Source organism: Dasypus novemcinctus, chromosome 5 (genome assembly GCF_030445035.2).
Source record: "Dasypus novemcinctus isolate mDasNov1 chromosome 5, mDasNov1.1.hap2, whole genome shotgun sequence".
Taxonomy (NCBI): domain Eukaryota; kingdom Metazoa; phylum Chordata; class Mammalia; order Cingulata; family Dasypodidae; genus Dasypus; species Dasypus novemcinctus.
The window spans coordinates 46,452,841-46,479,616 of record NC_080677.1 but is presented as its reverse complement, the minus strand read 5'-3'; the positions used below and the strand labels follow the sequence as shown (position 1 = coordinate 46,479,616).

Genomic DNA, 26,776 nt, shown 5'->3' with positions numbered 1-26,776 from the left:
GTAAGATAAGGATCCACCTTCTTTCTTTTGCATGTGGATATCCAGTTTTCCCACCTCTTGAAGATTTGAAGAGACTATTCTTTTGCAATTGAGTGAACCTGGCATGCTTGTCAAAAATTAGTAGATGTATAGGTTTTTTTCTAAACTCTCATTTCAATTCCATTGGTCTATATATCTGTCCTTGAGCTAGTACTAAGCTGTTTTGGTTAAGGTAATTTGGAATAAATTTTAAAACATGAAAGTGTGAATCCTTGAGCTTCATTCTTCTTTGTCAAGATGGTTTTGGTCTTAGAGGCCCCTATCCTTATGTATAAATGTGATGATTGGTGTTTCCATTTTTGCCAATGCAGCTGTTGAAATTTTGGCAGAGAAGGCATTGAATCTGCCAATTATTGGGAGTAGAATTGACACCTTATCAATAGTTAGGCTTCCAATCCATGGACATGGACTGTCATTCCAAATATATCAGTCTTCTTTGATTTCTTTCAGCATCGTTTTGTAGTTTTCCATGTACAAGTTCTTTACATCCTTGGTTAAATTTATTCCTAGATATCTGATTCTCTTAGTTGCTATCGTAAATGGTATTTATTTTTATTTCCTATTCAGATCTTTCATCACAAGTTTACAAAAACACTAATGATTTTTGTGTGTTGATCTTGTGCCCTAGCACTTCGCTGAATGTGTTTATTAGATATCATAACTTTGTTGTGGATTTTCAGGATTTTCTCTATATAAGATCATGTAATTTGAAAACAGGAAAATATTACTTTTTCCTCTCAAATTTGTAGGTCATTTATTTCTTTTTCACACCTAACTGATCTTCCTTGAACTTCCTGTGTATGGTGAAAGTGAGCATCCTTGTCTTACTCCTGATCTTAGAGGAAAAGCTTTGAATCTTTACCATTGACTATGATGTTATCTGTGGGTTTCTCATAATACACTTTATTATGTTGAGGATATTTTCTTCTATACCTAGTTTTCTAAATGTTCTTATCAAGAAGGGGGAGAGGATTTTTTTTCAAATGTCTTTTTTATGTAAATTGATGATTGTGTTTTTTTTTTCTTTGTTCTATTAATATGATGTATTACATTAATTGATTTTCTTATGTTGAACTATGCTTGTATACCTGGGATAAATCCCACTTGATCACAGTATGTAATTATTGTAATGTGTTATTGGATTCATTTTGCTAGTATATTTTTTTATTACTTTTTTTTATTGACTTTGTAATAATATTACATTAAAAATATATATGTGAGGTCCCATTCAACCCCACCCCCCCACCCCACCTCTCCCCCCCCAGCAACACTCGTTCCCATCATCATGACACATCCATTGCATTTGGTAAGTACATCTTTGGGCACCTCTGCACCTCATAGTCAATGGTCCACATCATGGCCCATACTCTCCTCCATTCCATCCAGTGGGCCCTGTGAGGATTTACAATGTCTGGTGATTGCCCCTGAAGCACCATCCAGGGCAGCTCCATGTCCCAAAGACGCCTCCACCTCTCATCTCTTCCTGCCTTTCCCCATACCCATCAGCCACCATGTCCACTTTTCCCAATCCAATGCCACCTCTTCTATGTGGACATTGGATTGGTTGTGTCCATTGCACCTCTATGTCAAGAGGAGGCTCAGATTCCACATGGATGCTGGATATTTTGCTAGTATATTGATAACAATTTTTACCTCTATTTTCACAAGGAATATTGATCTGTAATTTTCTTTTCTTGTAGTATCTTTATCTGACTTTGATATTAAAGTGATACTGGACTCATACAATGAATTTTGAAGTATTCCCTTGTCTCCAATGTTTTGGAAGCATTTCAGCCGGATTGGAGTTAATTCTTGGAAGGTTAGATAACATTTACCAGTAAAACCTTCTATTGGTCTATTGAGATTTTCCATTTCTTTTGAGTCAACAAAGATAGTCTATGTGTTCTAGAAATTTGTTCATTTCATTTACTTTATCCCATTTGTTAGCATACAGTTATTCATAGTATCCTCTTATAATACTTTCTAATTTCTGTGGGGTCAGTATTAATGTCCTCCTTTCCATTTTTTATTTCAGTTTTTGCATCCTCTTTTTTTTTGTTGGTGTAGTCTTGATCCTATTGATCTTTTCAAATAATCAACTTTTGGTTTCATTAATTCTTGCTATTGTTTTTAATTCTTTATTTAATTTATCTTTCTTCTAATCTTTATTTCCTTCCTCCTGCTTGCTTCAGTGTTAGTTTTCTTTTTTTTTTTTTTAGTTCCTCCAGTTGTGAGGTCAGATCTCTGCTCTGAGATCTTTCTTCATTTTTAATGTAAATATTTAGCTATGTATTTCCCTCTAAGTACTAAGTTTCCTGTATCCCATAAAATATGGTATGTTGTGTTTTCATTTTTATTCATCTCAGGTTATTTCCTAATTTTGTTTGTTATTTCTTCTTTGATCCATTGGTTTCTTAAGAGTGTTTAATTACAGCATGCTTTTGAATTTTCCATGTCTTCCTCTATTATTGATTTCTCCTTCTTTACATTGTAGTCAGAGAAGAAACATCGTTTTATGATCTAACATATAATATATATTGTGGAGAATGACATATGTACCGTAGAGAAGATTATGCATTCTGCTCTTGGGTCTAGTTGGTTTAGGGTATCATTAAAGTCTTCTATTTTCTTAGTGATATTCTGTCTAGATGTTACATGCATCATTAAATGTGCTATATTGAAGTCTCCTACTGTTAATGTAAAACATCTATTTCTCCCTTCAAATTATCAATATATGTTGCATATATTTTGGTGCTTTGCCATTAGGTGCATATATATTTATAATTGTTATGTCTTCTTGTTATATTGAGCTTTATCAGAACTTTGTCCCTCATAACACTTTTGACTTAAAATCTATTTTAGCTGATATAATATCTACCCCAGTTCTCTTTGATTATTATTTGCATGGTTATTTTTCCCATCATTTCACTTTCAACTTCTTTGTGTCTTTGAATTTAAAGTGCATCTCTTGTAAACAACATAGAGTAGGGTAATACTTTTTATCCATTCTGCCAATCTCTACCTTTTAATTGAAGATTGTAATACATTTACAGTTTAAGTAACTACTGGTAACACTGGATTTTCTTCTGCCATTTTTCTATTTTGTTTTATAAGTCTTTTACCATTTTTGACCTTCAATTTTTCTCTTAATGCCTAATTTCATATTTACTTGATTTTTTTTTGCATTGTGTATATGTTTTTCAAAGTTGTATTTTTTTTCTTGGTTACCATGGGGCTTGAATTTGACATCCTAATACCAACTTAACTTCAATAACATACACAGTCACTATTCCTATATTGCTCTGTCAGCATTTGCTTTTGTTGTACTTGCTATAGATCATCTTTTTACATTGATGTCAAAAACATTTACCATTACTTTCTATGCCTTTGCATTTTAGAACATTTAAGAAGAAAAAATTGGAGTTACTTGCAAAAAACAACAATAGTTCTGGCATATAATTATCCACATATTAATAGTTACATTTACTGAAGAAATTATTTTTCTTATGTTGCTTCAATCAACTCTATTGTTATTTTTTTTCAGTGTGAAGAACTCCCCTTAGCATTGCTTGAGGGTGATGAACTCCCTCAGCTTTTGTTTATCTGACAATGTCTTAATATCACACTCATTTTTACAGTCTTGCTGAATATAAAATTCTTGGTTGGCAAATTATTTTATTTCACAATTTCTTCCCACTGTCTTCTTGCTTCCATGGTTTATGAAGAGAAATCTGACCTTAATTTTTTTAGGACTCCTTGTGCATAACGTGTTGATTTTCACTTTTGGCATTCATAACACTCTCCTTGTCTTTGGCATTGGGCAGTATGACTACAATATATCTCAGTGTTATTTTCTTTGAGTTTATGCTATTTAGAGTTTGTTGAGTTTCATCAGTGTTCATATAAATCTGGGATATTTCCTGCCAATATTTCTTTGAATATTCCTTCTACCGCTTTCTCTCTTTTTTCTCCTTTTGTGACTCTCTCTCATAGTGCATTTATGGTATGCTTGATGGCATCCAACAGTTATTGTATGTTTTGTTCATTTCTTTTTTCCTTTCTGATTTTCTGCTTGAATAATTTAAATTGTCTTGTCTTCAAGTTCACTGACTCTTTCTTCTGCCTTCTATAGTTGGTATTTCAAACTCTCTATGGAATGTTTATTTTCAATTATTTGGCCTTTAACTCCATTTTTTTCTGTTTGGTTTCTTTCAAAAATTTCTCTTTTTTTATTGAGAGTCTCATTTTATTTTTTTCTTCATTTTCCTGATATTCTTTAGATTTTTTTCCTCTGTGTTTTTCTTTTTCTTTTTGAGTATATTGAAGATCAGTTTTTAAGTCTTTGTCTGCTATGTCCCAAAGTCTGTTTTCCTCATTGGTTGATTTTAACATTTAATCTTATTGCTTTGGGTGGGCCATCATTTCCTATTTCTTTGTTTGTCTTGTAGTGGTTTTTTGCACACATTTATACATTTTAATATTTTATTGTGTTAAATCTGGGACTATGCCTCTGAGCTGTCTCTTCTTTAAGATTTTATCCAGCTAATAATTTGACAGATTTCCTTGAGTACCAGGAGCTAACAAGAACAAACAATCCTATGCAAAAACACCTTTCACAGTCTTTTAGATTTGTCTTTATATGTCTGGTGCTATGTGAGTCATTATTCCCTAGGGAAATAGAATCATCAGGCAATATCTGTAAATAATGTGAGATTTTTTATAAACTTGTCTCAAGCAACCATGGGGATACATGAGTCCAAATTCCATAGGGCATGCTACAAAGCCAGGAGCCCCAGTGAAAATCCTCAGTGAATTCTCCCAGAAGAAGCTGGCTTTCTGAAGTAGAGATGGGAATTCTCTCTTCTGGTTAATGAAATTACTTCTTTTAAGGTCTTCAACTGATTGGATGAGACATTGCTCACTCCTGAAGGCAATCTTCTCAGTTGATTGTAAACATAATCAGCCATAGATGCAATCAATGTACTGATGAATCAAGTCCACAAAATGTCCTCAAAGTAACAATTAGGCCAGTGCTTGCTTGACCAAACAACTTGGCACCATTATCCAGCCAAGTTTACAACATGAACCTCCCATCGCAAGTGCTCTCCTTTACAGTTTAGTGCTCCTATCAAGAAGATCAGCCCAAAGTGAAAGTGCAGGATTCTCACTACCTTTTTTAGGTCCATACCTTTTCCTGGGCTTGCTTTCATGGCCTTAGGAATCCCCCCATTTCAGGAAAATGATTGCCCCCTCTGCACCCTATGAGATAGACTTTCTCCCATTCTGTGTACTCTGTTATATGTCTTAAAGTCAATAATCATTTTCTCAATGCTGCTTCAATTTAATTGTTTATTACATGGTTTTAGCTATCTGCAAGTTGCTTCTTCCTGCATGGCAAATTCTGGAATGGTGAACAAAGATGGGTGTCCTCTTTCTGCTTTTCAGGCTGCCATCAGATAGCTTGATACTGACATAAAGTCACTCCAGTATCCACATAGGGTTTACTCTGTTCCCTTCAGAACATCTCCAGGGACCCCCCAATGGGAATGTTTAGGCCAACATCACACTGCACCAGGGAGGAGCTAGGATAGGGGCTAGCAAAGGTTTCTCTTACCTATATAATTACATTTCTTGATTTAGCACTTGCCAAGTTACTGCAACCCTTTATTCTCTGGAAAATAAAGATTGCCAAGGAAGATGGCACCACCATTTTTTGCTAGTTATCCAAAGATTCATTGGGGAAATGGCAGCTTGGAGCATCTTGTGTCACCATTTTAGTCAGCTGGATGTCTCTCTCATGCTCACTAATCATCTTTTGAAATTTCATCATTGAAGAAAATTCCATATTCTGAGAAAAACTGCTTTAGTATATTCCTCTTGAATCTAAACTTATCACCCACATTTAAGGTAAACAGTAACCACTTAAAAAATAGATATTTTATGTTGTTTATTGAAAATCAGTTTTATATACTCTGGATTTCAGAATTTTAGACACCATTAATGATTTTTAGTTGAAAAGCCTGATTTGTATTCCTGCTTTATTACTGGTTGTCCCTACCTTTAGAAAAGAGTACTCTTGTGTAACCTATTGTTTTCTCAAAAGTCACTTCTATTCTACTGAGGCATAATTAGCTATCTATTAAATTTCCAGAATCTAGCTTTATATGGAAGAGAAACAGTCTTTATATAGAAAGGCATAAGGGCTTTAAAAGAATGATTGAAATTTATCCATATCCACTATGATAGAAACTTAATATGATTGTTATACAGTTTAATTTTAGACACAAGTAAAAAAGTGATAAGGGGTGAGATGCGGGTCTTCTTTCTTCCTTTTGGATATGGATATCCAGTTCTCCCAGCTCCATTCGTTGAATAGACTGTTCTGGACCAGCTGGATGGTCTTAACAGCCTTGTCGAAATCGCTTGACTGTGTGAAGGTCAATTTCTGAGTTCTCAATTCAGTTCCATTGGTCAATCTGTCTGTCCTTATGCCAGTATCATGCTGTTTTTACTACTATTGTTAAGCAATATGCTTTAAAGTCAAGAAGTGAGAGTTCTCCAAATTCGTTCTTCTTTTTTAAGACATTTTTGGCTATTCAGGGCCCCTTACTCTTAGAGATAGATTTGATTATTGGCTTTTAGATTTCTGCAAAAAAGGCTGCTGGGATTTTTATTGGGAATGTAGAATGGTACAGCGAGTGTGGAGGACTGTTTTGTAGTCTAAGGAAGTTGAATATACACTTGCCATGGGACTCAGCAATACCATTGAGAGGTATATACCCAGAAGAATTAAGAGCAGTGACACAAACAGATATCTGCACTTTGATGTTCATAGTGGCATTATTCACTATAGCCAAAAGTTGGAAACAACCCAGGTGTCCATCAACTGATGAATAGATAAACAAATTGTGGGATATGTGCACAATGGAATATTATGCAGTGGTAAGAAGAAATGAAATTGTGAAACATATGACAACAAGGATGAATTTGGAGGATATTATGTTAAGTGAAGCAAGTCAGACACAAAAGGACAAATATTGTATGATTAATCTATGATGAACTAAATATATTATGCTAAATATAAATATTAATATATTATATGAAATATGAATATGAGTAGAAATGCATATATAAGACCATTTTTCTTTGAAGCTGGACAAATGTAAGTTAATAGTACATGTTAATATCAGACAAAAAAAAATACATTTCCCTAAGTGAAGGAGACCAGATACAGAGTACTACATATTGTATGATTTTATTTATATTAAATGTAAATATAAACCAATTTATAAAATGAAAGGAAATTAGAGATTATGTAGGTCTGAGGAAGGAATGCTAAGGGGTGTGGAGTCTTTCTTTTAGGAGTGATGAAATTGTCCTACAATTTTTGAGATGATGAATGTTTAACATTGTGATTATACTAAAAGCCATTGATTATACACTTTGGATAGAATAGCCAGAAACATCAGCTATTTATAGGGAGAAGCATAGAGAGATTGAGAAGTGAGGAAATTTCTTGTTTGTCTGTTTTTTTGTTTATTATTTTTACTATTGAAATAATGGAAGTGCTCTAATAATGATTGAAGTGATAAATGCATAACTGTGATTATACAATTGATAATACACTTTGGATGAATGGTATGTTAATTAATACCTATCAATAAAATTGGCTCATTTAAAAAATAAATAAATGATAATGATCATAATAAAGTTCCTGTATCTTTTTACAAAATTGGTATTAATTAAGTAAATGTAGGAACCTCTGGAAAAAATGTTTGGGGTAGTTTTTCTGAACACTAGGCTCTATTTTTCAAAAAGTAATGTTTTGGGCTTTAGTAAAAATATTATTTAACTCTCATTTATAATGATTGGCCAATATGTTCAGGTACTCCTTTCAGACTAATTTTGGAAAATGATTAATGCCATATGAAAAGCTTCCTGACTGCTATTGCAAGGGTGTAAATAATTGCATATACCTAGACAAGCATAGTTTAAACAATTCAGGGCAGGTAATAGACACTCCATCAGAAAATAATTCCTGACCACCATGATTCATGGTACAATTCTATAATAACAACTCTAAAGGAATGTTAAAAGTTGCATATATTTACTTGAGTCTCCACAATTCGGCTAATATACAATTCCTAGTTCAAAGAGAAGGTCAGTTCATTAAATATGCAGATTGTCAAATTCTTGAACTTATTTTTTTATCATGTGATGCAAACAACATAAAAGAAGAATAGTAGCTGAACCTAAAATCTTATTCCACATGTAGGATACTTGATTGAATTCTAAGAAATTTAATGTAGATGAAATTTTGACTTGGCTGGGAGATTCTAAAACTTTAAAGTACCAAGGCTACTGTTTTTACAAATAGGCTCAGCCTTAGGGTTTCTACAATGTGGACCTCTAAGGGGCATGTAGGTAACAAAGGGATTTTGAAAACAATGTATTTAAACTTAATATATGCTTAGGTTTCTGTCACCCTTAACCGCAAAATTCCTTTGTGATTAAAACATCCTCATTTTCCTCAATGAGTGGACTTCTTTGTGAATAGTAGAAAGAAAATCTGCTTCCTAAAATGCAGCAAGAATGGAGAATTGTAAATACCTCAGAACCATTATCAAGAACAATATCTGGATTATCTGGCCCAGACCCATCATTTATTCCCACTGGATCTGCTCAAAGTCTGTGTTCCAGTCTGGGCTGTGAACACAGGTTTTGGTTACATCAGCCTTTAGGCTCCTTTAGCTTTAAGTCTTTCTCACTTAGCACTCATGTTTCAACCTCTGAGTCATGCAAGTTCATGCCCTTGATTCTGCAACTTTAGGTTTCACATGTTATTCTTTAGGGCATAAAATTATAATAATTCACTCTTGTCTTGTCATGCTTGGATATGGGCAAACTATACGAGGCTGCTGTGGAGCCCATCTTCCTGTTCTCACCAGGCAGCTTTTGCTGTTCTGGTGTCTTGGCAACTTCCTTGGCATTCCTCAGAAAATTGGAAAGCAAGTCACATTGGTATTAAGATCTCCCATTTCTGTTTGAGTTTTTAGGTCTCATATCCCTACTATATTTTGAATAGGATCAAAGCCCACTTGGATTAGTCCCTTATTCTGTATTAGTCTATTTTCTATATTACTGTAATCTTCCTACCCATTTTTCACTGGTCTTTATCTGGGCTGGTACCTGAGTTACCATGTATTCTCAAGAATTTGTGTACCATCCAGGACCTAGATTATTGACAACCAAAAGCCCTTTTGTTATTCTAAATTCTAACAAGCTTCCACTGAAACAGACATTATCTCATGGTCTAACTTCTCAGATAGAAGAAGGATTAAAGGATAATAAAGACCAAAAAACTTAATGTTTTGAAATACTAACCCATCACATTCATAGTTAGCTATTTCTCATTGAGGAGGAAAATATGGGCAAATTTCACATTTCCCTTTTATTGACCATTTGAGGTTCCATATCAAAAAGCAGTTAATATAAAGTTAGTCTCAATTTATAGTCTCTTGTACATTATTTATTTAGCAAGGCTGATGACTGATATTTGTAGCCCAAGTGTCATAAAGGCTAGGATTTGGCACTATCTTATTAAAACACTGCCTGTGGAGGATTTTCTTCAGGGAAAATTTTATTAAGGAACCATGCCTTACAGAAAACCATGTATTTTCTTTGTTCAATGGTAATTCATTATTAATTTTTCCAAATAATTAGTAATCAATAAATTTTTTTTAATTATTAAACATCTTTCTCTTACCACCATTTTATAAATCTAAAAATAATATATGCTACTTATTGTTAATGATGGTTCTGGTATTTCTAAATGAGTAATAAGATTTTAGGTTTAACCACTAGTCTCCCTAAGGTTTAGGACTGTGTAACTTCCCAACTCCCTCAGAATAATCTATGGGAACGATGTGGAGAATCTCTAAATTTATTAAAATTGAATTTCTTTCAACTGGTGAAATGAGGGTTTGTAATGGAAGTTGGATTCAGTTATAGAAAACAAAGCATTATTTTTATGAATTAATATTTGCTTCTACTACCTAAAATATATAACATAAAAGAGTGCATATACAGAGAATAGTGGTTGCATGATGTCCAGCTATTAGCCTTCTGTTGCAATTAAGTTAGACAGAAGGAAATACTTAATGGCACAGAAAGTGACGTGAGGAAACTTGGGCTCAGAAATCATGAAGATGACCATTTGAGTTCAAATTAACTTTCATAGTGTTCTTATTCTAATTCATTCACTATACACAGGATGCTTCTTACTTCTTCTAACAATATTAGTCCCTAACTGGGCTAATTCAGTAACATTTCAGCCCGTTGAAATGAAAACATAGTCTCTAATGAGTCTTTAATGAGAAAGAAACACTATTCATTAACCTATAAGAGTTGACAGAAACTTGGATTTAATCCTGTCTTTGCTATGTACTATCTATATGCATGTCTGTTAGTTTTACTCTTGTTAATATGAGGGAGCTTAAAAGTAGTTTTCACACATCTCACTTATACATCTTATATACTTATACACTTATACATCTCAGAAAATACTGAAAGAATTTGCTAACAAAATATGTTCTATTTACATATGGCCAATGTGTCTAATATAGAACCTTATAATCTTCCTCAAAACTTACTTGATGTTCATTAAATATTACTGATCATTTGAGCTTGTTGATCATTACCTTTTCCCAAACATGGTCTATTCTTTGATGTTTCTGGCCCATGCACTGCCATTCTATATGAACAAATAAGTCCATTGAAAATATTTATGAAATGCTCTTAAAATAGAAACAGTATTCATAGTCATTAAAGATATTAGCCTATAATTTTCTTTTTTTATTAATATCTTTCTTTGACTTTGGTATTAGGGTGATATTAGCTTCATAAGATGAGTTTGGTAGCATTCCTTTCTGTTCAATTTTTTAAAAGTTTGCGCATGATCGGTATCGGATCGTATTTGAATGTCTGGTAAAATTCATCTGTGAAATATCTGGTCCAGAACATTTCAATTTAAGGTTTTTGATGACTGCTTCAATTTCTTTAATTGTGATTTGCATGCTTAGGTCTTCTATTTCTTCTAGGGTCAGTGTGGTTTGTTCATGTGTTTCTAGAAATGTGTCCATTTCATCAAACTTGTCCTATTTGTTGGCATACCATTTCATAGTATTCTCTTATTATCTCTTTTATCTCTTTTGGGTCAGTGGTATTGTTACCTTTCTCATTTCTGAATTTATTTATTTCCACTTCACTCTTTTTTTTTTCTTTGTTAATCTAGCTAACAGTTTATTGATCTGTTGATTTTCTCAAAGAACAAATTTGTAGTTCTATTGATTTTCTCTATTGTGTTTTTTTCCATTTATTTCTGCTCTAATCTTTATATTTCTTTCTTTCTGCTCGCTTTGAGATTGACTTGCTGGTTTGTCTGTTTTTCCCCCTAAATCCTCCAGGTGTGCAGTAAGATATCTCATTGTAGCTCTTTCTTCTTTTTATAATTTAAGCATTGTAGTCTATAAATTTCCCTCTCCGTATTGCCTTTGCAGTGTCCCATAGGTTTTGGTATTGTCGTATTATCATTTTCATTTCTCCTGTGGTATTTACTGATTTCACTTGTAATTTCTTCTTTAACCCACTGATTAAGAGTGTATTGTTTAATTTCTGTATATTTGTGAATTTTCCTTTTTCTGCCTGTTATTAATTTCCAACTTAATTCTATTATGATCAGAGAAAGTGTTTTCTATAATTTCATGTTTTTAAATTTATTGAGATCTGACTTATGTTCCAATATATCATATCCATGAGCACTTGCTTTGGGATATAATGTTCTATAAATGTCTATTAGATGTAGTTCACTTATCACATTATTCAAGTTCTTAGTTTTCCTTATTTTCCTCTGTCCAGATGTTCTATCTAATGATAAGAGTAGAGCGTTGAAGTCTCCACCTATTTTTATAGAGACATTTATTTCTCCCTTCAGTTTTGCCAGTGTGTGTCTCATGTATTTTGGGGTACTTATGTTAGGTGCCTAAATATTTTTTATTGTCATTTATTCTTAGCAAATTGTCCCTTTTGTTAATATATAGTAACATACTTCATCTATTGGAACAGTTTTTCATTTAAAATCTATTTTATCTGATATTGGTATCACCACATCTGCTCTTTTTGTTATTATCCTGGAATATCTTTTTCCAGATTTCCACTTTCATCCTGTGTCCTTGTGTATAACATCAGTCTCTTGTAGACAACAGTTAGATAATTCTTTTTTTATCCATTCTTTCAGTCTATGACTTTTAATTGGGAAATTTAATCCATTAACATTCAGTGTTACTATAAAGGCATTACTTATTCCATCCATTTTATCCCTTAACTTTCTGTTGTTTTATCTTACTATTGTCTCTCTTTTAACCATTTAGATTTCTCTTACTTATGTCCTTCATTTCTACACTCTTCTCCAGGGTTCTCTCCTTTGTAGTTTCTTATCAGGAAACAACTTTTATATCTCTTCTAGATATAAACAACCTTTCAATATCTCTTGTAGATTCGGTCTCTTGGTAACATACTCTCTCAGTTTTTGTTTGTCTGTAAAGACTTTAAACTTGTCTTCATTTCTGAAGGATAGCTTTTCTGGATAAAGAATTCATGGCTGGCAGTTAAATATATCATACCACTGCCTTCTCACCTCTATGGTTTCTGAAGAAAGATTGGCATTTAGCCTTATTAAGTCTCCCTCTTAAGTAATACATTATTTTTCTCTTGATGATCTCAGAATTCTCTTTGTCTTTGGCCTTTGGCAATCTGAATAGCAGATGTCTTGGAGTAAGTCTATTAGGATTTACTCTGTTTGTGGTTTGTTGTCCTTCCTGTATGTTGATATTTGTGTCTTTCATAAGAGTTGGAAAATTTTCAGTCAGTAGTCCTCAGATATTCCTTCTACCCCCTTTCCATTCTTTTCTAATTCTGGAACACCTATAACAAATATGTTGTGTGCTTTGTATTCCCATTCAGTTCCTGAGTCTATGTTCAATTTTTTACATTCTTTTCTCTGTCTCTTCTCCTATCTTTTCTATTTCAAATATCCTATCTTTGAAGCAACTTATTCATTCTTCTAACATTTCTATTATATGCCTCTAATGTATTTTTAATCTCATCCATTGTGTCTTTCTTTTCTTTTCTTTTTTTTTAAAGATTTATTTTTATTTATTTAATTCCCCTCCCCTCCCCCGGTTGTTTGGTTTTTTTTCTGTGTCTTTTTGCTGCGTCTTGTTTCTTTGTCCTCTTCTGTTGTCGTCAGCGGCACGGGAAGTGTGGGCGGCGCCATTCCTCAGCAGGCTGCTCCCTCCTTCATGCTGGGCGGCTCTCCTTATGGGTGCACTCCTTGCGCGTGGGGCTCCCCTACGCGGGGGACACCCCTGTGTGGTACGGCACTCCTTGCGCGCGTCAGCACTGCGCATGGGCCAGCTCCACACGGGTCAAGGAGGCCCAGGGCTTGAACCATGGGCCTCCCATGTGGTAGAGGGATGCCCTAACCACTGGGCCAAAGTCTGTTTCCTTCATCCATTGTGTCTTTCATTCATTCATTTCATTATTTATTTTTCTAGCTCTCAAATTGTTGTTTATGCTCACGCAGTGTCATCTTAATATCCTTTACCTCTTTGGTCCTATTTTCCTTCATCGTCTTAAATTGATTAAGGAGGTTTCTTTGAACATCATATATTGTCTTAAATCTTGAATCTAATCTAGATTCTTGGCTTGTTCCTTTGAATGAACCATATCTTCCTGTTTCTTAGTGTGGGTTGTTATCTTTTGTTGATATCTAGGCAACTGCTTATGTTTTTTAAACGATGCTTTTGCTCTGTTGATCAACTTCTCTCTCTTGCTTAATGGTTTTATTTCACAACTCTTCTTTGATTTTTAGTTTAATTTATTCTAAAACTTTAATATTATCCTGTTTAAGTAGTCAAAACTGTGGCAGGGAGCTGCTAATGGGGCCCAACCAAGTCTACCATGCCTGGGAAAGAATCAGGAAAGACCAGTCTGTTTTCCTTCCTTTTACAAGCTGGCCAACAAATGGCACGGAGCTGCCTTTTTCTGTTATTTATTTTTGTGAATTTGAAATAAAATTGTTAGTAAAAAAACTTAAAAAATAGAAACAGTAATCATGGAAGAAAAAAATTGAACTAATGATAATAATTGGCTTCTTCCTTAGCATTTCAAGTTTTAATTTCAAATCTGGTATATAACCCTATTAAAATATTTTATAATGTGGTTAGAGTACATTTTTATATTGATACCTTAGAAATGGTTTTATATAAATATATCCATGCATCAACACACATATTCTTACAAAACTAAATTTTTTATCAATAATATTCATGTGCTTGACCTATTTTTGTTTAAAAAAATGCATGCTCATGTGATTCCTTCTTGTTATGGCAAATCATATTTTTCTAAACTAGACAAAGTTCTGACACTTGGAGTTTCAATCTCTTTCCAGAGCTTACATTCTGGATATTAAACTCTTAATTTCCAATTTTTAACATTATTTTTAAAAAAGATCTACAATGAATCTATCTTTTTAACTTTTATTTTTTGAATTCCATTTCATGACAAACAATATAAAATACTAGGAGACTTCATATATAGATAAATATTATTATAAAACTATGAAAAACAAATAGACTTAGCCACATAAATGAACCATAGAAATACTCCTTATTCTTCTGTTTTAATTTTTTTTTCATTTCTTGAAGTATCTTTTGTTCACAACTAACTGTAATGAAAGACTCAAGTTGATCGCTTATTTACAGTGATTGTTCAATTTTTTCACAGTTGAGTAAATTGAGTGATCTGCCTTCCCTGCTGTCTTGGAAAGTGAATAGGAATTTGAACCTTCAGTCCTCCAGTCTAATAGCTCCCATACTTAAGTTAACAAGCAGCCAGGGCAGCTGCAGTTAGTTACTTTCTATGTAGATTTGGGGAAGGTTTTTGACAGAAGTTACTTTTCTACAAAATATGTTTGTTTTGGTTTGTTTGGAAGAGTTTTTGTTTCATTTTTAGATAAGTAAATTAAAACTAAAACATATTGTACAGAAAAAGAAAAACAAAACAGGATTGCATGTATGACTATTCCACACTTGGGCTTCAAATTTCCCCTATCCCAACACTGAAGAGAGCTATAATTTAAGACAAGGTGACGTAAGGGTAGGTGTTAGCTCATTGTTGGAAGAGAGATTATGTCTGGAAGGGAAAGATAAGAGTTAAAAAGATGGAGATGGGGCCCTGGGGAGGATGGGGTGAGAAAATAATGAGTGATGCGAAGAAGAAGACAGCATTCTTTCCAGGAAGATGTCTGAGCAGAAGGACCCCCTTTCTTTGTATAGCTGGGTTCAATGGCCAGAAAGCAGTGCCCTCCTAGATGTGGGCAAAATACCCCACTTTTCTCTCATGCACTCTATATAGCTTATATTTTATTATTGGGAATCCAAAGCAAAGTTTTTTTTGAGTTGCTTGCCTAAATTCTATCCCTGGGCAAAGAGAGGACTGCCCTCCCAATACCTCTACTTTGTTCATCATCTGGACTGAAGTATTTTCATATTTCAGGGTGAAGGGATAACTAGTGGAGTTCACCAGGCAGAAAATGAGCCATAGGAAGATTGCTTTTCTCAAAAGCAGAATCACAGATCTTTCCTGAGGCCCAAGTATTAGGAGTCAACTTCCTAGGTCACGTAGGTAAATTATTCAATGCTCTCCTGATAAACATCCAAATTTCCCAATTGACCTTTATTCCTTAGTAAGTTATAGAACTTCAAGACAGATTGCACTTCCTAAGCCTGCTATGCCATGCCCTTTGGAAGCATTTCCATATGCTTTGCATCACTGAGCCATTTTCACAAACCCCGGGACAAAGGCATAACTTTTCCATCTTTAAGTGGCCATGAGAAGAAATATTCATTGACAGAGTCTGTTGTGACCCGGAACAGTACCAGACAGAGGTAGAAAGAGAGACACTGTCTCTTGTTGCTAAAAATCCAAATCAAACTCATTAAAAAACAATAATATGAGAAAAGTACATATTCATAAGTAATATATTCACATGTAAAAATTATGCAAATGATTTACCAGTAAACAATATTTAGTTCTATCACTGGTCATTTCACATTTCTTCCCTGCAATTCTTGTCTGGGAAGTAAATTTCAAGACATTTTAGTCCTTGAATGTATTCTGCCCTGTAATCAGGAGAATTTGCCCTTATGTCAATTTTTTGTCTTAACCAAGTGACATTTCTTTAACTGAGAGGATTTTGATGGAGAAAGGATTGGATGCCTTATGCATCAGAATCCCTTACTACAGGTCTAAAGCAAAGCAGAGATGATATGAAGGAAAAACAGTAATATACAATATGCATAGTAAGCAATAAAAATGCATCAGCTTGTTTTAAAATACATCCTGATATATTTATGGCCAAGCCCATTTGGAGAAGCATCATTAACCTTTATTTTCTAGATCTACAAAATCAGTTCAACATCTTTTCATCACTCATTCTTTAGCCTGTTTTGAGACTTTGAAGAGGCTCTTTGTCTTTTTTTTTTTTTTTAGTATGCACTCAACAGTCATCCCCCACCTCTATTGTTATTCTGTTATTCTGAACACTTGACTAAAAATATTCTTGTCTTCCTGACCAGATACACTTTTTGGGCTACAAAGCAAACAGATTTTTGGAGGAACTAGAAAAGCCACCCAAAGCTGTCTACGTAATTCTTGAACATCCAGATACACATTATAGTCATATTTTATGATTGAGACAATATAGCAAAACTATAGTAATTGAATTTACATTTTCTTTGGAGAATGGGTTTGCAGTTTTTGAGATTAACAAAAAGAAATTATATATGTTAATCTTAGGTCACCTACCCCAGTGTTGACAATATCAAATAAACTTATACAAGTGGTTTATTTCCCTCAAGTCCTTGAACAAAAACAAGTCCAGAGATTTTATTCAACATATTCTGTTGATTCCCCCCCCACCACCATCACTAGTATTAGTACTAAACACTGAGCATTTATTAATCATTCATTATATCCAGATCTTGTGTTAAGTGCTCTCCTGAACTGTCTCATTTTATTTAAGCAATGACTAAATACATTAGATTTTATTGTTTATCCATTTCCTAGAAGAGAAAATAGTTTACAGGTGTTAATTTGTTCAAGGCTATGTTTATATCATGAAATAATGCTTAAACATTTTAAAAAACATTGGTTATATCAAAATTTCTGATTAGTATATTTTGTGAATGAAATGGAAAGAATTTCATATGTATTTAAAACATAATATTGCAAGGAAAGAAACAAAACATTACACACATACATGCATACCCAATAGTAAAGGCTTGATGTTTGATACAAACACTAGCAAACAATGCAGCATTAGTGTGTAAAGTCAAACATTCACATATACTATGATTCAGCAAATCCACATCCAGGTATTCACAACCTTAAAGAAATTACCTCACTTGTACCCCAAGATATGTAGCAACTCTGATCAAATAGAAAATCATAAAATTATCCCAAATTTCTTCTAAAATAATGGAAAAATAAAGTGTCACATTTCCATATAATATATTATTCATCAGTAGAAGTGAATAAACTCTGGTTATATGCAACTATGCTGACGAATCTCAGATACACAATATTAATGGAATCCATTAAGTCCAAGGAGACTAATAAAATAGGATACTATATTAACTATCCTCCAAATAGTTATACATTATTTACATATACTTAGACACTAAATTTAAAATAAAGCAAGAGAATAACAAATAAAAACTTCAAAAAAACTGGCTTCCTCTTAGGTAAAGACAATATTCTGAGACAGGAGTAACACAGATAAATGCAATTTGGTAATTGTCTAGCTCTTAAAGCAAGTCTTAAGTTTAGAGTGATTCTTAGTTTTTTTCTGATTTATAATTTACATATACCTTACATCAATTCTCTTTATGAACAAAATATTATAATTGGGAGTGTAGGTATGGAGCAGGTAGAAATCATAAGCTTCATATGGGAAAATGAATGTGGAAGAAATAACAGGAAAATTTTGGATTAAAAAATGTGTAAGAGTAAGGAATGAGGGATTTGTTCTGTTGTGTATGAAAATATTCCAAAAAGCTTCTGAAATTAAAAAGTTAAGTTAATAACAAAGAAGAAAGTACATGAGAGAAGTGTGAAAGAAAATTCAGAAACAGATCAATGTATACACGGGAATTTAATGTATGATAAAAATTTACATATAAATTTAGTGAGTCATGAATAGGATAAATGCAGTTGAAAATTGTCTATCTAAAAGAATATAAAACTAGATTACTACCTCACATCATATTTTTTAAAGTGAATGGATTAAAGCTATAAATGTTGAGATTGAAATTATAAAGTATTGGAAGACAATAAAATAAAATATTAATTTCACAGCCTCTGAGTGGGGAAGTTCTAAGTAGGCTAGAAATTCCACAGTCTTACAGAAAAAGAGAACTAGTAAAAAAATTAAATATTTCTATTAACAAAAGAAAAGTCATAGTAAACAAGAATTTTAGAAAATACTTTTGTTTTAGAAACGAAAACAGCAGATAATAGAAACTTCTCCCACTGAAAAGTTTTAAACTGTTTGCCATTCAAACAGCATATTTATTTCAATTAATATGCACATATACGTATTGATCTCATTTTAATCCATAACCTTGAGAATTTTTAATTTTAGGAGGAAAAATTTCTGAGAATTTGCCATCTGTATTGATTAGAATTCATTTAGCTGATGTTTCATAGATCTAACCAAGTGAGCTTTTAGGGTAGTTTAAAAATGTATAATGTTCAAGGCATCTCAAACTGAGAACCAACTGGTTATTCCAAATGAACATCTATTAAGGAGCTACAGACACATTCAGGCCCAGGTCATTCATAAAGGACTGTTCTCTAGAGAATAACCACCTACAGTGCTGGAGCAAGTGTACACAATGGGGAAGGCCATCGCACATCAGAATTAAAACAATGAAAGTTTTCAACAAAAAGTCCTGCTTGATTTTGGGGAGCAGTATTAAAAAGTAATAGGGTACACAATAACAAAATCAGTTCAAGCTGTGCTCTTCCAAGGAATACCCAAATTTCTGATACCTTTTTCACATGTCAGCTGTTTAAGAATTAGGATCGAATTCTTTTACTTACAGTGATTTTGCTGCTGTAAATTAGTGATCAAAGTGATTTATTATTCAGTTGTTCAACTCCTGCTTTATTTCTGTTGATCTCTGTTTTTCTGCTTAATTTCTATAAATTACTGTACAGTTTCCCATACGGTATAATTAAGCAGAATTGCTTAAGTTTTAATTATTGTGTATTATAGATGTTGAAAGCAACATTAGCACTTGGCTTTTAAAAATATGATCGTATATTTATAAGAGAGCATTTATAAACACATTTACATACAGTTAAGATGAAAAAGGTATTTGAATTGTACTCATTAGCATTTCTTCAGACATATGGCAGAGCAGCAGAGGCCATGGGCCATGCCTTCATTAACTGAACACTGTTTCATCAGTGCCTCAGCTTCCTGCTGTGCCACCCTGTGGCGTCCCCTTCTGTCCCCGAGGTTTCAGTGACAAGGGACAATATGTCCCCAAGGTGAAAATCTGGAAAATAGAGCAGATTAGCCCTTACAGGAGTTCTTATGATTATTTAATCATACTTAGAGAAGAAACACATAGCACCATTAAATCAGTTTCAACGCTTTCCTGTGAGTCTCCATTTCTCAGTTGCCGTGCATGGTGTTGTCTGCAATGTACAGTGAATAATAGTAAGGTAAAATGTGACAGGTTTATGCTGCCATTATAAGACTGACCTCGTTCAAATTTGCTGGGGTAATGGGCAAAGCCTTCCAAGTTACATGTAATTATCATGGGTTAATTATTATGTATTGGTTGCAATATTTTTCGAATGATAAAGATGAAACTTTTCTTAATGATGTCATATATGACAATTTCATTTTATTCCCTATATTTAAAAAGAAACAAAATAAATAAAAACATTTTTTTATAAATGAAATGGCTATGTTTTAGTTCTATACATTTTGAATACGTAAAGAAAACTAAATCTTAGGGATAAAAGCATCTATATCAAGGTATTCACCACCTCTATTCTGTATCTGCTAAACATCTCCTTTCCCTATAGTATTATCACCTGTAATATTTCTGATTATAGAATATGTATGCATATTTATACATGTTCCTTAGCTTTTAATTTGAAGATAAATTTTTAAAAAGTAAACCCTTATGACATCTAAAAAGATATATTTTAAACATGATATTTTGGGTCACATTATTATGTTAAGTAATTGTCATGAGTTTTCAAAGTCGGGAACATGAAATCTTAGAAAATCATCCTCAAAGTAGAAAAATTACTTAGGATATTATAATTACTTCCCATTTAATGAATGCCTATGGATGTGTCATTTGAAAGATTCTTGGGGAAAATGAAATAATAGCAGCAAATGGAATAATTCAGAGGCATTCCAATGGTTGAAACCATGGAGAAAAAAGGAAAAGGAAAGCATTGATCTTCTACTTCTGATTGTACAGGTCTTTAGGAAAGGAATTACTAGCGGAAATCTGATCTTAAACTCAGGAAACTTTTCAGGTTTATTTAAATTAACCACAAATACACAAATATTAAAAATACTGCTGTGACCAAATTCCAAATGTATGCAACATGTACAGACCTCCAATCAAACAGCAGTTCCAGAAAAGAAATTATCACTTTATTAAAGAAATCAAGTCCTATTATTTTGATTTTTCATTTTCTTCTCTATAAATCTGTATATTGTTAAATATTTTTTTAAATTTTATTTTGTATCTATTAAATATCTCTTTCCCTGCTGTTATGGTCATTGCTTGTATTTTATCAATTTTTTAAGGTAGCTTATTATATTATGGAGACAACAAAAGAGACAAATTTTAAAAATCCCTTTTCAAGGTCTATAAGACACTAAACCAAATAAATAATTGTTGGTAGAAGACAGACTAACAGTTGATATTCTTCCCTTCTTCTGAGGCATGGATGCTTTGTTTTCTTATCTCTATCAAAAGAAAGCAAAAATTCTGGAGCCAAATTGCCTGGGTATGAAGTCCAATTCCACCACAAACCAGTTCTGAGAACTTAACCAAGTTACTTTAGAGCTCTGTGCCTCAAATTCCTCACAGAAATAATAATAACCCCTACCTCATAGATTTGTTCTGAGGATTCAATAAATGTTAACAAGCAAAGTGTAACTTACAACATGCCGTTTATCCTCACAAAATATTTTATTAACTGGCCGTTGCTTTCACTGATGACCTGTTTGTTTTTATAATGCCTAGAACATAATATGTGCTTTATAAATTGTATCTATTATTACTTAAAAGACTCAACTTTCCCACTAAACATTTAAAAAGACATTTCCCACAGCCTTCTCTCTCCCATCTCCCATCTTTGCACCCATTTTCTGACCTCTTTATCAAAGGATAAGCCAAACATTTTGTCAGAATCACTTATTGGTTGTAGGCAGCATAAGAGGGAGGAGAGGTAGAGTGAATGGTATAATAAAGGACCCTTTAACAGCAACAACAAATACAAGTGCATTGGACCAAATAGAAAGTATCAGTTTAGACTCAATAATTGAGAATTTCATAGAAGTCAACTTTCGACACAAACTCACTCCAGCAGGTCCTCTTTTGCTGCAATAGTTGTTGGTATCTTATGTGAAGACACAAGTTGTTAGCACTTAGATTGCTCTATCTGCATATATTACATAAAGGGGGGACAAAACAAACAAAAACAACCAATGAGGCTGTGAGATTGTAAGCTACAGTGTGTAAAAAGTATGTTCAACAGTACCTTTAATGTTTACCAGAATATATTAATCAAACACTAATTAAATGGGTTATACTTCTTTTTAGAATGAATTAGTAAGATAAGGTATCAAATCATAGATATATATTTGCTTTGGGGAATTCCCTTTTGGACCCTTTTATTTTTCATCATCTCATAGCATATCACAAGTCCCCAGAAATATGCCACAGTAATATTGCCAACTGAGTTCTTCCAAGCAGAGATGACATCAGCCATCTGTCACACAGTACTAATCCTGGGAAGCAAAGCCAAGTATAGAGAAAATAAATACCTTTCTTATCAATCAGCCAAATATTTATGTTGAGAACAAAATGATTAAAATCTCACCATTCACGCTAATTACCCTAAGTGAATATTCGCCTCCAAGAGGATGACATACTAGTGGTAGAGTCTGCTTGAATACTTTCCTAAAACCAAATTTCATTGTGAACATATGTAGTGCAGGAGGGGCCTGTGCTAGACTTTGCAAGGTGTTGCAACATATACTACCACAATGATATTTCGGTCTGTAGGTGGATCTGCTGCTGCCGCCTTCGTAGATTCAAACTATACTCTGTGCTGCGCTGATTTCCAGATGGCTGCTTTGTGGTTCTATTCTGTTATTCAGTCCCTTAAAATCTGATATTTCAAAATTGGTAATCATAGGGCCAAACAATCTGTTTGCAGACTCTAACTTGATGCTGACACATTGATTTTACTAAAAGTGTTTATTTAAAGATGGGTTAAATAACTACCTGGTCTGATCACACTAGATGATTACATTATTTTCTAAAGTGAGAATTCCTATTCAAAGACTCAAGAAGTTTTTCTAAATTCAGCCTCTGCTATTGCAATTACATGGAGCCATCAGGTGTCAAGAGAGGAGACATTGACTGAACGTGCTATGCCATCTTTTCTAGAATATAGATATACATAAAAGGACAAAATATGTTTTACATAGTATCTAGTTCAGTGGGGAAGTGCGCTATTTCATCATAGTGTTGTATGCTTTTTCTTTTCTGGGAAGAAAGTGCAATTCAGTGGTTTATAATTTGATTAACTAGTAAGACATTGCTTTGAGCCATCTCCCTGGTGACTTAAAAGTCACAGTATAGAATGTCTGTAAACTCAAATATTTCCATTTAGTTCCGCTTGAAACAGTATCCTTTTCTAAAATGAATGAACCTGGTGTTGCTAAAATATTTTGGGAAAGTCTGAAGCTTTATATAGTAATCAAAATTGAAGAAGCATGACCAATCCAGAAGATCAGTTACTTACGTCTGTCTAGGTTACTATTCTGTGTTGTTCCCAGGGGAGCACAAAACATACCGGAAATGAATAAACACTTATTTAACCATGGTTTCTTTCACAATATCAAATTCTTGATATATAAACAGAATATGAGTAAATGGATCATCTTCTTAGATATTTTTCTTGGCCACTGAAAGTTTCAGGGAAAAATAAATGAAGACCTACCTAGATATATTTGAAAAATGAATTTAACAAAATATTATACCATCTTGCCCAGTAGGACAGTACTAATTTTCATATTAAGGATATTCATAGAACATATTTGCAAATTATACAATAATAAAGTATTTCATATTTCTGAACCAATTGAGAAATAAAACAATGCTACAATAGGGACAAAATTTTAACCATTATCATTACTAGAGAGCATGACTTTTCTGTTTTGAACAAGTATCAAAAACTGTAGTAGTCAAAGCCACCCACACAAAAATGGTGATACTGAACCAAAGCAGGTCTTCCCACTTGTTGCTCCCTTACTCACAGAGGACAGAATCTACCCTGGAGTGCAGATGGGCACAAAGGCTACTGGTATGTGTCAATAGCTTCAAAGAGGGATAATGGAAGTTGTCAACTCAGACACATTTATTCTTCAGAAAATTACCAGTTACCACCCCTAGGACAGGAGTAAATAGGTGATAAAAGAAGCATTCTCTCCTGATTTCCTGCTTTGTTTAAAATGTTAACAAATTCCTCTTCCATATACATACGGAATAATTTCCCCTTCCGTGATTTATCGAGTATAAAATCTGATGTATTTATTTCCTTACTTTCTCCAGGTAAGGGCAAATGTTTATCACAGCAGCTATCTTTTGCTGCATAACAAACCAGCCCAAAACATAATGGCTCAAATCGATAACCATTTATATGCTCATAATTCTGTGGGCTGGCAATAAGGATAGGACTTGTCTGAGATAGTGTCTCTGTTCGCCACATGGTGCTGGCTGGTCTCACCCATGCATTTGTGGTCAGCTGGAAGGGCAGCTTGGGCTGACTTGTCCTACAGAGCCTCATTCACATGCCTGGAAGTTGACTGCCGCTGTTAGTTGAACTGCCTTGGTTCTTCTCAACATGACTTCTCATCCTACATAAGTTAGACTAGAATTCTTTATGTGATGATATAAACATTCCAAGAGAGTGAACACAGAAAGTCTCTGAGAGCTCAGTCTCAAAAGTAACATTTCACATTTCATTTCCTATAAATTTTATTAGTTATAGCAAGTCACAATGCCAGCCCCAAATTAGGATATGGGTATCCATTGGAAGGCATCACTGTAACTACTATATAAATAAAAATAAATATTTTTGTATGTGTTTGTGTGTGTGTGTGTTTAAAGAAGGGGACACTATTATATTTGAAATTTAAGATTGCAATTTCTGAAGCAAAATGACTAAATCTGAAGTTTAGCTCTGACGCTTACTGAATATATCATCTTGAGCGAGTTATTATAACTTCTCTGCTTTTCAATATTCTCATATATGATATGACAAGAATAGCTATGATATAGGATTATTTTGAGCATTAAATTAGTTAATACATGTAAGATTCAGAATAGTGCTTGGCACATTAAATCACAATTATTTGTTAATTTGTCAAAAAATTTTATCCCTATGAAAAAGGGAATCATAATTTTCAATTTACTCCAAAACTTGCTGTTTTCCTCTTAGCAATATGAAATGGTTTTAAACTCAAGTGAGGGTCCTTAAGTACTTATGTGGGAAAAGGTTAAGTTTAATTTTCACAAAGGGGCAGCTGGAGCTGGCTGTGCTGTTTGAGTAGGTAGGGTAAGGGTTCCAGTGGCTTTGGCACGCCAAGAATTTCAAAAGTGGTGCTGAAATAAGGGAGTGCCAATGATGAGCGCTGAGGGTGGGGCCAGTAGTGGAAGTGGTACCAAATTTGAAAAGCAAGCCAGGGGTGAAAGGGGAGCTGAGCCAGCCCAGCCCGCTGGAGTGTAGAGAACATGGACAGGGAATCAGAGAGGGAACAGGGTAAGTTACTTAGATCCCTCTGATAGGCTGTAACCCCTGAAGTACCCAATCAATGAGGAACAGGGGAGGGACCTGTATGTTAGGTTTAGGTTATAAATATCACTGTTTCTTATGTTTGGCCCTTCAGCCATTTTATCCAGGTCCCACCCCTTCTTGCAAGATTAATAAAATTCTTTTCTCCTCCACAATCAGGTGAGGTTTTGTTTTGTTACAGGTGCAACTTTCTAATACTTACACAAGAAAATATCCTGACAAAATATTCCCTCAAAAACTGGACGTATAAAACAGAAATGCTATCTCATGAGTCTTGCACTGACCTGTAAAGACAGAGCAATTTGTAATGAATTAAAGTTGGTCACTGAACTACTACTATTTCAGGCACTAAGTAAAAGAGTACAAGGTATTTACTTCCAAAGGATTGCTAGGCATTTTAAATATTATACATGGCCTGACTTTGAATCCAGGTTGTGGTAGACAACCGAGGGCTGATTACATGTATTTCCTGTGTCTCTGTTTTCACATCTCTAAAATAGGGATTCATTCACTTATTTATGCAATACATATTTTTTAGTTATACCTGTCAACATAGGTTGGGTTAGGCTGTGTGGCATATGCCATTATACTCTCAGTGGCTGAACACCACAAGTTTAACTCCTTGCCCGTTATAGCCACTCTTGGTCAGGGGAGTTTGCCAGAACAGTTGCTCTCCATGTGCACACCCAGCATTCCAGGCAGCTTATTGCACCTCCATATGAAAATGAGCTTCCATTATCTCCACAGTGAAGGGAATAAAGGGCTGAAAAGTTTTGAGTTAACAATTGAATACAGTCACGTAGAAGTAACACGCAGTGTGATCACTCATATTTCATTGGCAAAGCAACACCAAACTTCATATTGCCACACCTAGCTTCAGAATGTTAGGAAAAAACAATCTCCCATGTGTTATAGAAGAGAAAGGTTCTCACTGGGCAGTAAACCTGCTGATCTCAAGCACCCTTAAGGGGCCAGGTGCTATTCTTAGATGACCAGATAGAGCAATCAATAGAAATGTCCAAATAACTGGACTACATGGATCCTAAATTTTAATGGTGGGGACGAAGACAGAAATATACAACCAATTAAAAAAAAAACAACAGAATATATGTATCACAGAGTGATACATTATGAAAAAAGGGAAGTAGGCTAACTGGGATAATATATAAAAGGATGAAGATATATAGATGGAAGGCTTTGAAGACTTTACTGACAAGGTGATAATAAATGAAGCAGCAAACCATGCAGGTAATTGGAAGCGGGAACAGCACATTTGAATACTCTGAGGCAGATAAGGATGTAGCTTAGCATTTTCTAGAAGCAATGAGGACCTTACTGCCTTACTGTAGCTAGAAAGGAGTGAGCAGGAGAGTAAAATATCAAGAGGACAGAGTGGCTGGAGTGAGTGGGGGTGTTAAGTCTTGAACAGCCTTCCAGGTCAGGGTAAATATTTTGTTTTTACTTTGCATAAAATTGAAAATTTTGAGCA

The 26,776-nt window shown here is 33.9% G+C and overlaps 1 pseudogene; it reads right to left on the bottom strand.

Annotated features, from left to right (window-relative positions):
• Positions 1–24,201, bottom strand: part of LOC131273009 (RNA-binding protein 3 pseudogene) — a 151,137-nt pseudogene extending 126,936 nt beyond the window's left edge.
• Between the last annotated feature and the right edge of the window lie 2,575 nt (positions 24,202–26,776).